Genomic DNA, 10,544 nt, shown 5'->3' with positions numbered 1-10,544 from the left:
TAGTTTTAAAAAGAGACTTTTTCACTTAATTACATTTTAGATGATGGATTGTGCAGAGAAAGTAGAATTGGGCTGAAAGATCTATTGCTTTATTACCTATTCAGGTTGTAAATCATGTTTTTAAAAAGTAACTAAGTAACCAAGCAACTAATTACTTTTGAAAATAAGTAATCAGTAAAGTAACAGGATTACTTTTGGGGGGAAGTAATCAGTAATTAGTTACTGATTACTTTTTTCAAGTAACTTGACCAACACAGGTTAGATTTAGTTAGTTTTATTTCCTGAGTTGCCTATCCCAGAAACTTCCTGAACTGGCCTTTTTTGAGCCTGTTGTCTTGCTTGGGGCACTGGCAGAAATTGGTTGAGATCCTGAGCTCACACTCCCAGAGACTGTCACTCTGCCTGGGGAATTCCCAGAGACTCTGCCTGATGCCAACTCATGTTTGTACAGTGATATGAGAAAAGCGTTTGCCCCCTTCCTTATTTCCTATTTTTTGTATGTTTGTCACACTAAAATGTTTCAGATCATCAAGCAAATTTTAATATTAGACAAAGACATTACAAGTAAACACAAAATGCAGTTTTTACAATTACAATAATTCTACAAAGATGAGAAGGCCAAAATTCCTCCACAGCACTGTGACAGTCTCATTTCCTGTTGTAGCAAAAGCTTGATTGCAGTTGTTGCTGCTAAGGGTGGTAAGGTTTAGCAATCACAAGTTGCTGTTGTCAGTATACTGCTAGACTATTGGGGGTCCCTTTATCCCTGCTATCACCTCCAGCATCCCAAAGGACACTGCTTTCCATGCTGCTGCTGTCTTTATGTTTTGTCCTCAGTGTGTCCAGTGAGATGTCAGTCTTGTCTCTGTATTTCTTTACCTTAATTTCTGTTTAGTTGCTCCTCCCCCGCAGTTTGTCTCCTTTGTGAACAAGTGTTGGATTAATTCTGGGCTTACCTCTTGTTTGTTTTGTTATTTCTTTTTTTTAATCTATTTTAAAATTAGAAACATCCTGTCTCAGAGTGATGCTGAAAAACTAGTTCATGCATTTATTAATTCTAGGCTGGACTACTGTAATTTGTTATTATCAGGATGTCCTAAAAACTCCCTAAGAAGTTGATCCAAAGGTTGCAGTAAGAGAGAGAGCATATTTCTACTATATTGGCTTATTGGCTCCCTGTTGAATCCAGAATCGAATTTAAAGTCCTGCTCCTCACATACAAGGTCTTGAATAATCAGACCCCATTTTAATCTTGAGCTCCTTTTCCATTAGTACCTACCCGGATCGACTCACCACAACTCAACTTGGAACAACTGGTTTTCCATTACAATTGAGTACCCCCTAATGCGTGTAGTCATTGTCAAAGCAACATGGCTAAATGTCCTGTGACGTAATTAATATGCGACACAAATGCTACAACAAAGGTGAATGGTGAGGTGACCTGTTGCTCAGTCTGTGGCTTTTTGTCAGACTCGGGGATCACAGCGGTGTTTTTGTAGACATTTCCCTTGTTGCCGGGTTTAATAAATGGCAATTTTAATTTTCTTGAACAAGGCACTCTCATGATTCATCGAGTGACATCACTGACCAGCCAATTGGTGGAATGTAATCTGACAATGTCATATTTGAGTACCTGGTCGGATTGCTTGGAACCTGATTAGAGCAGGTACCATTTTATAGTGATGGGATTTCCGGCTCTTTTTAGACAACCGGCTCTTTCGGTTTGGCTCACTATAAAGAGCCGGTTCTTTCGGCTCCGAACACGCTCTTCACGTTGTTTTGTTGCTTTAATTAATTCATTATTACCAATAGAGCAGGGCGATATGGCCAAAAATATTTATCACGATATATATTTGAAAATTTGCGATAACGATATAACCGACGATATAATTGATGCGAGACAAAATACAACTCCACAACATTACTAGCGCAAAAAGACAACCTTCCATTTATTTTCACTTAAACAAGAAGCTGGTTTTTATGTACATTAAAGCTTTATAAAAATGTAACAGTGCAAATGCAAATTCCTTGCTGAAAGTTTAACCAAAAGGCATTTCCAGTAGAAATGGGCTGACATATCCTGAGCATAACCACGTATAATATCCACTGAAGTTAAAAAGAGGTGCTTTGCAACATTAAACTGCAGTGTGCAGTACGCATTTTTCGGACCATAAGGTGCACGGGATTATAAGGCACATTAAGCGAAACAAAGCAGTCAGATAAATCAAACTTTATTAAACTCATTCTTCTTGCTTCCTCCACTTCTGTACCATTGATTCATTAATGTTGAATTCTCTGGCAGCTGCTCTATTCCCATGTTGTTGCAGTATATTAATGACTAACCTCGTATTGTGGATGGATTATCTCAGTTGTTCTCCTGACTGAAGTTTGGTCCGTTTACAGCATCCTGCCATGCGATTGCATTTGTCTCTAACCATGAGGAACCTTTACGTTAACTTTTATAAGTGGAAAAGTGTTAGTGTTCGTCCTCCAGCTTCACTGTTTATGTTATGCTAACATAGCTGTGTCGCTAGCGATCACGTAGCACATCATTATATACCAGCTAGCCCAACTTCAGTAACCCTACAAACGTCACTGCTGTTTAGTTTCCTGTCTTCATTTATGTTGGAAGTGATAGCAGAGCTGTACGTTTGATTTTTTTCAGAAATCTCTCAGTCAGAACATGCTATATCATGCTTAGGTAACTAGCGAAACTAGCGAGCTAACTTCTGCTAGCTTCCTGCTAACTTCTAACAGAGGTGGGACCAAGTCATTGTTTTGCAAGTCTCAAGTAAGTCTCAAGTCTTTATCCTCAAGTCTCAAGTCAAGTCTCAAGTAATGTCAGGCAAGTCAGAGTCGAGTCTCAAGTCACTGGTGTAAAAGTCAGAGTCAAGTCACAAGTCTGAAACTTTGAATTTCAAGTCCTTTCGAGTCTTTAAAAAAAACAAACGAAAAAATAATGTTGCAGTTATGCTAAATGTAAATATTAGACCATGTAATTTTAAAATCTGTGTTTTTCTCAACACATACAAAATAGTGAAAATATACACAAATTGTGAAATTGCACCTCTTTAAAATGCAGCTCAATTAAACCTAGCTCCAAGAATAATTTTCACCGACAGTTCTGAGATAAGCTGCATGTTATTCTTGGATGCGGTTGTAGGACCAGCTTTAAAATCGCATGACAAAAATATCATACACATTAAAAAAAAACTGTATCACCAACGTAGCCTGGAAAACATTTGCTAGTTAGATGAAGTCAGCTATCTCATCTTAGCATATTTATATGCATATTTATAATTATACAGTTCTTGGAGTGAGTGCATACACTCATGAAGTTTAGTAACTTCCGGTCACTGCAACAAGCCCAGGTACAGTTTACCGACGGATGGGTGCAGGACCTTGAAATGCACCGTGTAGAACGAAAGACCATCGTACGTATCATAAGTTTACCAGTCTCACAAATCGTCTTCATAAATACACATTCGTTAACCGTTTATTAATAGGACCTTTGAGCTCAACGGTAATTAATTAGTAGTGGAAATAATTTCTGGTAGCATCACAGAAATGTAGCAGTGACAATAATATTGTATGCTGTAATCGTACTGGGCAATTAGTGATACAAAAAACCTGTTTTATCCTGTGAATAAAAGTATGTGTTTTTGTCAGTGTACCATAATAACAGAAGCGAAACGCAATATTGTGTCAGGACAATTCACTATTTATGCACAATAAATAAAGGAGCATAGCGCGACAATTTCTGTTCAGCGCCAGACTTACTTGTAACCTATATCACCAATTATGTTAAGAAAAATGACGCATTAACTACAACAGCAGACTGACCTTTGTGTAAATGCTTGGAGCAGACTAACCTGTGAGCTGGAGTGTTCTAGGACGTTATATTTGATCTTTGAATGGCTGCAATCCAGGCCACCCGTCGCCTCTTTGTTACTTCGGAAACATGGCTCGAACAATTTCTCTTCAACGACGTAATCCGATAACAACCGATCTCTTTACCCGTCGGCTTCCCGTGGCTGTCATGCGACCGGCTATTGCAGTTAATAATACAACAGCTTCTTGACATTTTTGTGTTTCTTTTTATCGCTGTATAACTGATTTTAATTGAAAGCCTGCGTGCGCTAGTACCGCTTGCCACGAGTTCCCAGAATCCTTTGCGGTTCTACCCGTGAATGACGTCACATTTTCAATCTCCATATAATATGCATGTTAAATTTTATATTTGGGGTAAAATATCAAGTCTTTTCAAGTAAACCGGTTCAAGTCCAATTCAAGTCCCAAGTCATTGGTGTAAAAGTCCAAGTCAAGTCACAAGTCTTAGAACATTTTTTCAAGTCAAGTCTAAAGTCATAAAATTAATGACTCGAGTCTGACTCGAGTCCAAGTCATGTGACTCGAGTCCACACCTCTGCCGACTACGGAACGGAGCAGTTGTCAGCCACCTCCTGTACATGGATGACATCAAGCTGTATGCCAAGAGTGAACGAGACATCGATTCACTGATCCACACTACCAGGCTATACAGCAATGAAATTGGAATGTCGTTCGGACTGGAGAAGTGTAGTCGGATGGTAACAAAGAGAGGGAAGGTAGTCAGAACTGAGGGGATTGAACTACCAGAAGGCAACATTGCAGACATAGAGGACAGTTACAAGTACCTGGGGATCCCGCAGGCGAATGGGAACCATGAAGAGGCCGCTAGAAAAGCTGCAACCACCAAGTACCTGCAGAGGGTCAGGCAAGTCCTGAGGAGTCAGCTGAATGGTAAGAACAAGATCCGGGCCATCAACACGTACGCCCTGCCCGTGATCAGGTACCCTGCTGGGGTAATAGGCTGGCCAAAGGAGGAGATAGAAGCCACTGACATAAAGACAAGAAAGCTCCTTACCATGCATGGAGGGTTTCACCCCAAGTCCAGCACCCTGAGGCTGTACGCTAAGCGGAAGGAAGGGGGCCGGGGACTGGTGAGTGTCAGCACCACAGTCCAGGATGAGACAACGAACATCCAAGAATACATTGGGAAGATGGCCCCAACTGACCGAGTGCTCAGTGAATACCTCAGGCAGCAGAAACCCAAGAAAGAGGAGGGAGACGAGGAACCATCATGGAAGGACAGGCCCCTGCACGGTATGTACCACCGGCAGATAGAGGAGGTGGCTGATATCCAGAAATCCTACCAGTGGCTGGACAAAGCTGGACTGAAAGACAGCACAGAGGCACTAATCATGGCAGCACAAGAACAAGCTCTGAGCACAAGATCCATAGAGGCTGGGGTCTATCACACCAGGCAAGACCCTAGGTGCAGGCTGTGTAAAGATGCCCCAGAGACAATCCAGCACATAACAGCAGGGTGCAAGATGCTAGCAGGCAAGGCATACATGGAACGCCATAACCAAGTGGCCGGCATAGTGTACAGGAACATCTGTGCCGAGTATAACCTGGAAGTCCCGAGGTCAAAATGGGAGATGCCCCCAAGGGTGGTGGAGAATGACCGAGCTAAGATCCTGTGGGACTTCCAGATACAGACGGACAAAATGGTGGTGGCTAACCAACCGGATATAGTGGTGGTAGACAAACAGAAGAAGACGGCCGTAGTGATCGATGTAGCGGTTCCGAATGACAGCAATATCAGGAAGAAGGAACACGAGAAGCTCGAGAAATACCAAGGGCTCAGAGAAGAGCTCGAGAGGATGTGGAGGGTGAAGGTAACGGTGGTCCCCGTGGTAATCGGAGCACTAGGTGCGGTGACTCCCAAGCTAGGCGAGTGGCTCCAGCAGATCCCGTGAATAACATCGGAGATCTCTGTCCAGAAGAGCGCAGTCCTGGGAACAGCTAAGATACTGCGCAGGACCCTCAAGCTCCCAGGCCTCTGGTAGAGGACCCGAGCTTGAAGGATAAACCGCACGCAGGGGCGTTCTGGGTGTTGTTTTATATATATATCATAATAATCTGACAATGCTATAATATTGGCCATATTATATTTACATTACCACAGTGAGATGACTTTAGTCTCATGAACAACATTAACTAATTCTTATTTACTAACTAATCTTAAATGACTGTTCAGCACAGAAATGAAGCCCAACAATCATGTTTTACAGTCCTCTGGTCTCAGCCTCAGATACTCAACTAATCAAAGTGATGTCATGACAAAAATGAATGACTAACAAAACATTTTTCTCCTTCATCTCTGTCAAACAAAGCTGTATGTAACGTGTCTCGCGGTTAGTATCATGGTTGCTAGGCAACCTGAACAGCGCGACGAAGCGTATACTGTCCCATTTCACAAGCCTCTCACTTCCGCACTTCTCGTACTTATAGTATGCACCGTACGTAGTACGCGTAGTGCGCGTACTTCAAGCGTGCAGACGCTGAATTGGGACACAGCTTAGGTCTTGATTGACTGGTGCGTGTGACAGTGTGTCCGCTGTGAGGAGAGCTCGGTTAGGGCTTGATTTCCTAGCAGGCTGACGAGTGGTTTGTGGTCATTCTCTAAGGAGAAGTGTCTCCCGATTAGAAATCTTTAAATCTTTCATACATTCCCACGTTAATCCAAGCGCCTCCTTCTCCACTTGTGCATGCCTCTGCTCCATTTCCGTTAAAGAGCAAGATGCGTATGCCACAGGTCTCCATTTGTCACCCAGTCCATAGAATGAGGCATCTGCAGACAGTTTTAACTCTTTGTTGCAATTTGTTGAGCACTGTGTGCAGTCTGGCATTGTGCTCCTGCTGATCCTATTTCCAAATGAGGATGTCATCCATGTGACAAACCACTCCCAGCAGCCCATAGAGGATCACTGACAATCCTCTGGGGCTGAGGCTATTCCAAAAGGTAGCGCCCAAAGAGGGTAATGAACGTTGTGTAGTGTGCTGACTCTGGTGACAATGGAACCTGCCAGAAGCCTCTATTTGCATCCAACTTACTGAAGACTTTTGCTCCAGCCACGGATCCAAGTGCCTGTTCAACCAAAGGCAGGACTTTTTTCTGCACACTGCTTCATTGAGGTGAGTAACGTCAACATAAAATGCAAACTGAGTCATTTTTTGTTGGCACAGTGACCTGTTGGTTCTTCGACTCTGCTGATTACTTCCATGGAATCCATTCTTTCCAGTTCCTGTTTCATTTTTTCTAACAAAGGGATGGGGACCCATCTTGGCTAGGGAAAAAGGCACAGCATTGGGTTTCAACTTAGTAGTATAAGGTTGCTGCATTAAACCCAGTCCCTGACCCAGCTTTGGGTAGTTCTCATTCAACACATTCACGTCTATGCTGTCTGCTCTACACACAAGGTGCACACCCTTGACAATTACTGGCCTGCTTAACAACGCTATGTGAAAATCTTTCATAATAAACACATTTTCTTGTATTTCTTGTTCACCTTTGCATAATGTTTCTCTTCACATACCCAACACATCAAGTGGAGTACCACCTGGTCTATCTGCTTTACATAACTCTGTCACATATTAGTTTATGCAGTAATACATCTGGGCTGGGATAACAGAGACATCTAACTTTGTGGTTTCTGATAGTAAGGACTGACCAAGGATCTGAACCTGTATCTACAGAACCAAGGAACACGGGTGCATCGTTACCTTTCTCTGTTTCTATCACATGCACAGATTTAACAGATTTACACAGAACAAATGAAAACAGTCCAAAACAAAGAACCAAAATTTCAGGAGGCAGACCGCATGGAAGGGGGCTGTGCCAAAACAGTTCCAGAGGCCGATCACATGGAAGAAGGCAGTGCCGAAACAGATCCAGAGGCCGACTGCGTGGGAAGCAGCGGTGGCGCAGGTGAAGCAGGTCCTGAGGTCGACCACATGACTTCGTGGATGGATGTGGCCTTGCAGGCCGTGCAGGACCTGGAGGAGCCAGCAGGTGTGCTGACGTCTGGTGGAGATGGAGCTGGACCAGATGGCACGACGACCTCCAGCAGAGACAAATCAGATGGTGTGGAAAACGCTGGCGGAGACAAACCAGACAGTGTGGAACCTCTGGCTGAAGCCAAATTAAACAAAATTGAATTGTAAAGCTATTATATTATACTTATATGCAAGACCCACCCAAAATGTGCAATACTCATCATTTTCTTTTAACCAGGGGTGTCAAACACATGGCCAGCGAGCCAGATGACACAATTATATCCGCCTGTGAGACAATTTCATATGCCAGTTATTAATGGCCCGTTGGTATGCGGGAGCTGAATGTTCAGCCCTGCAGAGAATCCATGCAGGCAAGGCTGGGACTTTATTTTCATGGTCACACCATGCAGCCAATCACATGCAAAGACAGACTGTGATCATTATGTGAAAGAAGGAAGGGGGAAAGACACTACGAAGACATCAAGTGTAATAGTACAGGCCAGGTACACAGAGAGGCAGGGAAATTATTTTCAGCCATTTTCCATTGTGGAGGACAAAAGGTTTAAAACTTTAACAGGCCTTCAACCTCATAGTAAATGCATAAATATAAGGCTTTTAAGAGAACACTGAATGAAAATTGCAGCCTTAAAAAAGCCTAAAATCACAGTCCACTATTGAATATTTCATAAAATGAAAGTTTCTTTGAATGGCAGAGATGCAGAAATGTCTGCATGTACCACAGAGCCATGGTTCAGTGTCTGAGTGTCTAGTTGAGTCTCACAGGCCTGAATGTGCACTTGCAGCAGTTTTCCCTCTCCCAAAAATGCCCTCTGACAAGAAAGCCTATTTTGTGTCATTCAGTACTGAAGAAATTTCCACTTTCACAGATTCTGCCAAATTAGAAAAAGGCTTAGCTATGTTTATAATAAAACCCCTGTAACCTTCTGAAGAAAAGAAAAGTTTATGGTTACTATAGAAATTTCTTAGTAACTGTACTGTCAATCTGTAATTATGCATACCTACTAATGATGTATTTTTAACCTTAAATGTGCTGTGAAGTGTTATTAATGTGCAGTTAATTAGTTTAAACTCCAGCTAAAATATAATCAGTTGGTCTATAAACTGTTCAAACATCAGTCTAAAACCTAAAATGGTCATAGCTGCATGAAAATCTAGACGTGAACAGGTTTGTCGTTTTATATTAACGGGTTTTGAGTTTTCTGTTGGTAAAATAATGTGCTAAGGATGAAAAACACAGCACTCCTTAATTGTTGCTGCTGTTGTTATTACAGACAGGTGATGGCAAGAAAATTAATAAATCTCATTAATTGATGTGAATGTAAACTGTGTTCCAAATTATTATGCAAATTGTATTTAAGTGTTATGAAGATTAAAAATGTTATTTTTCAATTACACTCATGGATGGCATTGTGTCTCAGGGCTCTTTGGATTACTAAAATCAATCTCGGACACCTGTGATAATTAGCTTGGCAGGTGAGCCCAATGAAATGAAAAACTACTAAAGGAGGATGTTCCACATTATTGTACTGTTAAGAGATTTGTGGCTGAGCCACAGCAGACATGGGCTCGTGCAGATAAAGGCACAATGAGGAAGGTTTCTGCCAGACAAATACATTGGATTAAGAGAGCAGCTGCTAAAAGGCCATTACAAAGCAGCAAACAGATATTTGAAGCTGCTGGTGCCTCTGGAGTCCCACGAACGTCAAGGTGTAGGACCCTCCAGAGGCTTACAGTTATGCATAAACCTTCTACTCGGCCACCCCTAACCAGTGCTCACAAGCAGAAACGGCTGCAGTGGGCCCAGAACTACATGAAGAATAGTTTTCAAACAGTCTTGTTCACTGATGAGTGCTGTGCAACCCTGGATGGTCCAGATGGAAGAGTAGTGGATGGTTGTTGGATGGCCACCATGTCCCAACAAGGCTGTGATGTCAGTAATTACGTGGTGGAGTCATGTTTTCGGCCCGAATCATGTGGATTCCAAGCTGGTCAGCCCCTTTAGGCTCCCTGAAGGTGTGAAATTGACCTCTGCAAAGTATGTGGACTTTCTGACCGACCACTTTCTTCCATGGTACAATATAAAAGACCGTTCTTTCTGCAACAAAATCATCATGCATGAGGATGCTGCAAGGAATACTATCTCATGCTGCAAGGAATACCTCTGCATCATTGGCTGCTATTGGCATAAAAGGAGAAAAACTCATGGTGTGGCCCCCATCCTCCCCTGACCTCAATCCTATTGAGAACCTTTGGAGCATTCTCAAGCAAAAGATCTATGAGGGTGGGAGGCAGTTCACATCCAAACAAGAGCTCTGGGAAGCTATTCTGACATCCTGCAAAGACATTCAAGCAGAAACTCTCCAAAAAACGTACAAGTTCCATGGATGCAAGAATTGCGAAACTGCTATCAAATAAAGGGTCCTATGTTAATATGTAACTTGACCTCTTAAGATGTTTTTGATTGAAAAGGCTTTTGATTTCAGTAAATATGATCTCCTAATGCTGCAAATTTAACAAATTACCATTTTCAGTTCTTTACAACCTATGAAATGTTTTGAAACATCTGCTGTGCATCATAATTTGGGATAGTGCATTTTGTTAGTGTGTTAGTTTTGAAAAACATACCGTTTTCACTGGGA

Source organism: Maylandia zebra, linkage group LG7 (assembly GCF_041146795.1).
Source record: "Maylandia zebra isolate NMK-2024a linkage group LG7, Mzebra_GT3a, whole genome shotgun sequence".
Classification (NCBI taxonomy): Eukaryota; Metazoa; Chordata; class Actinopteri; order Cichliformes; family Cichlidae; genus Maylandia; species Maylandia zebra.
The sequence above is the reverse complement of the archived record's forward strand: the minus strand, read 5'-3'. Positions refer to the sequence as shown.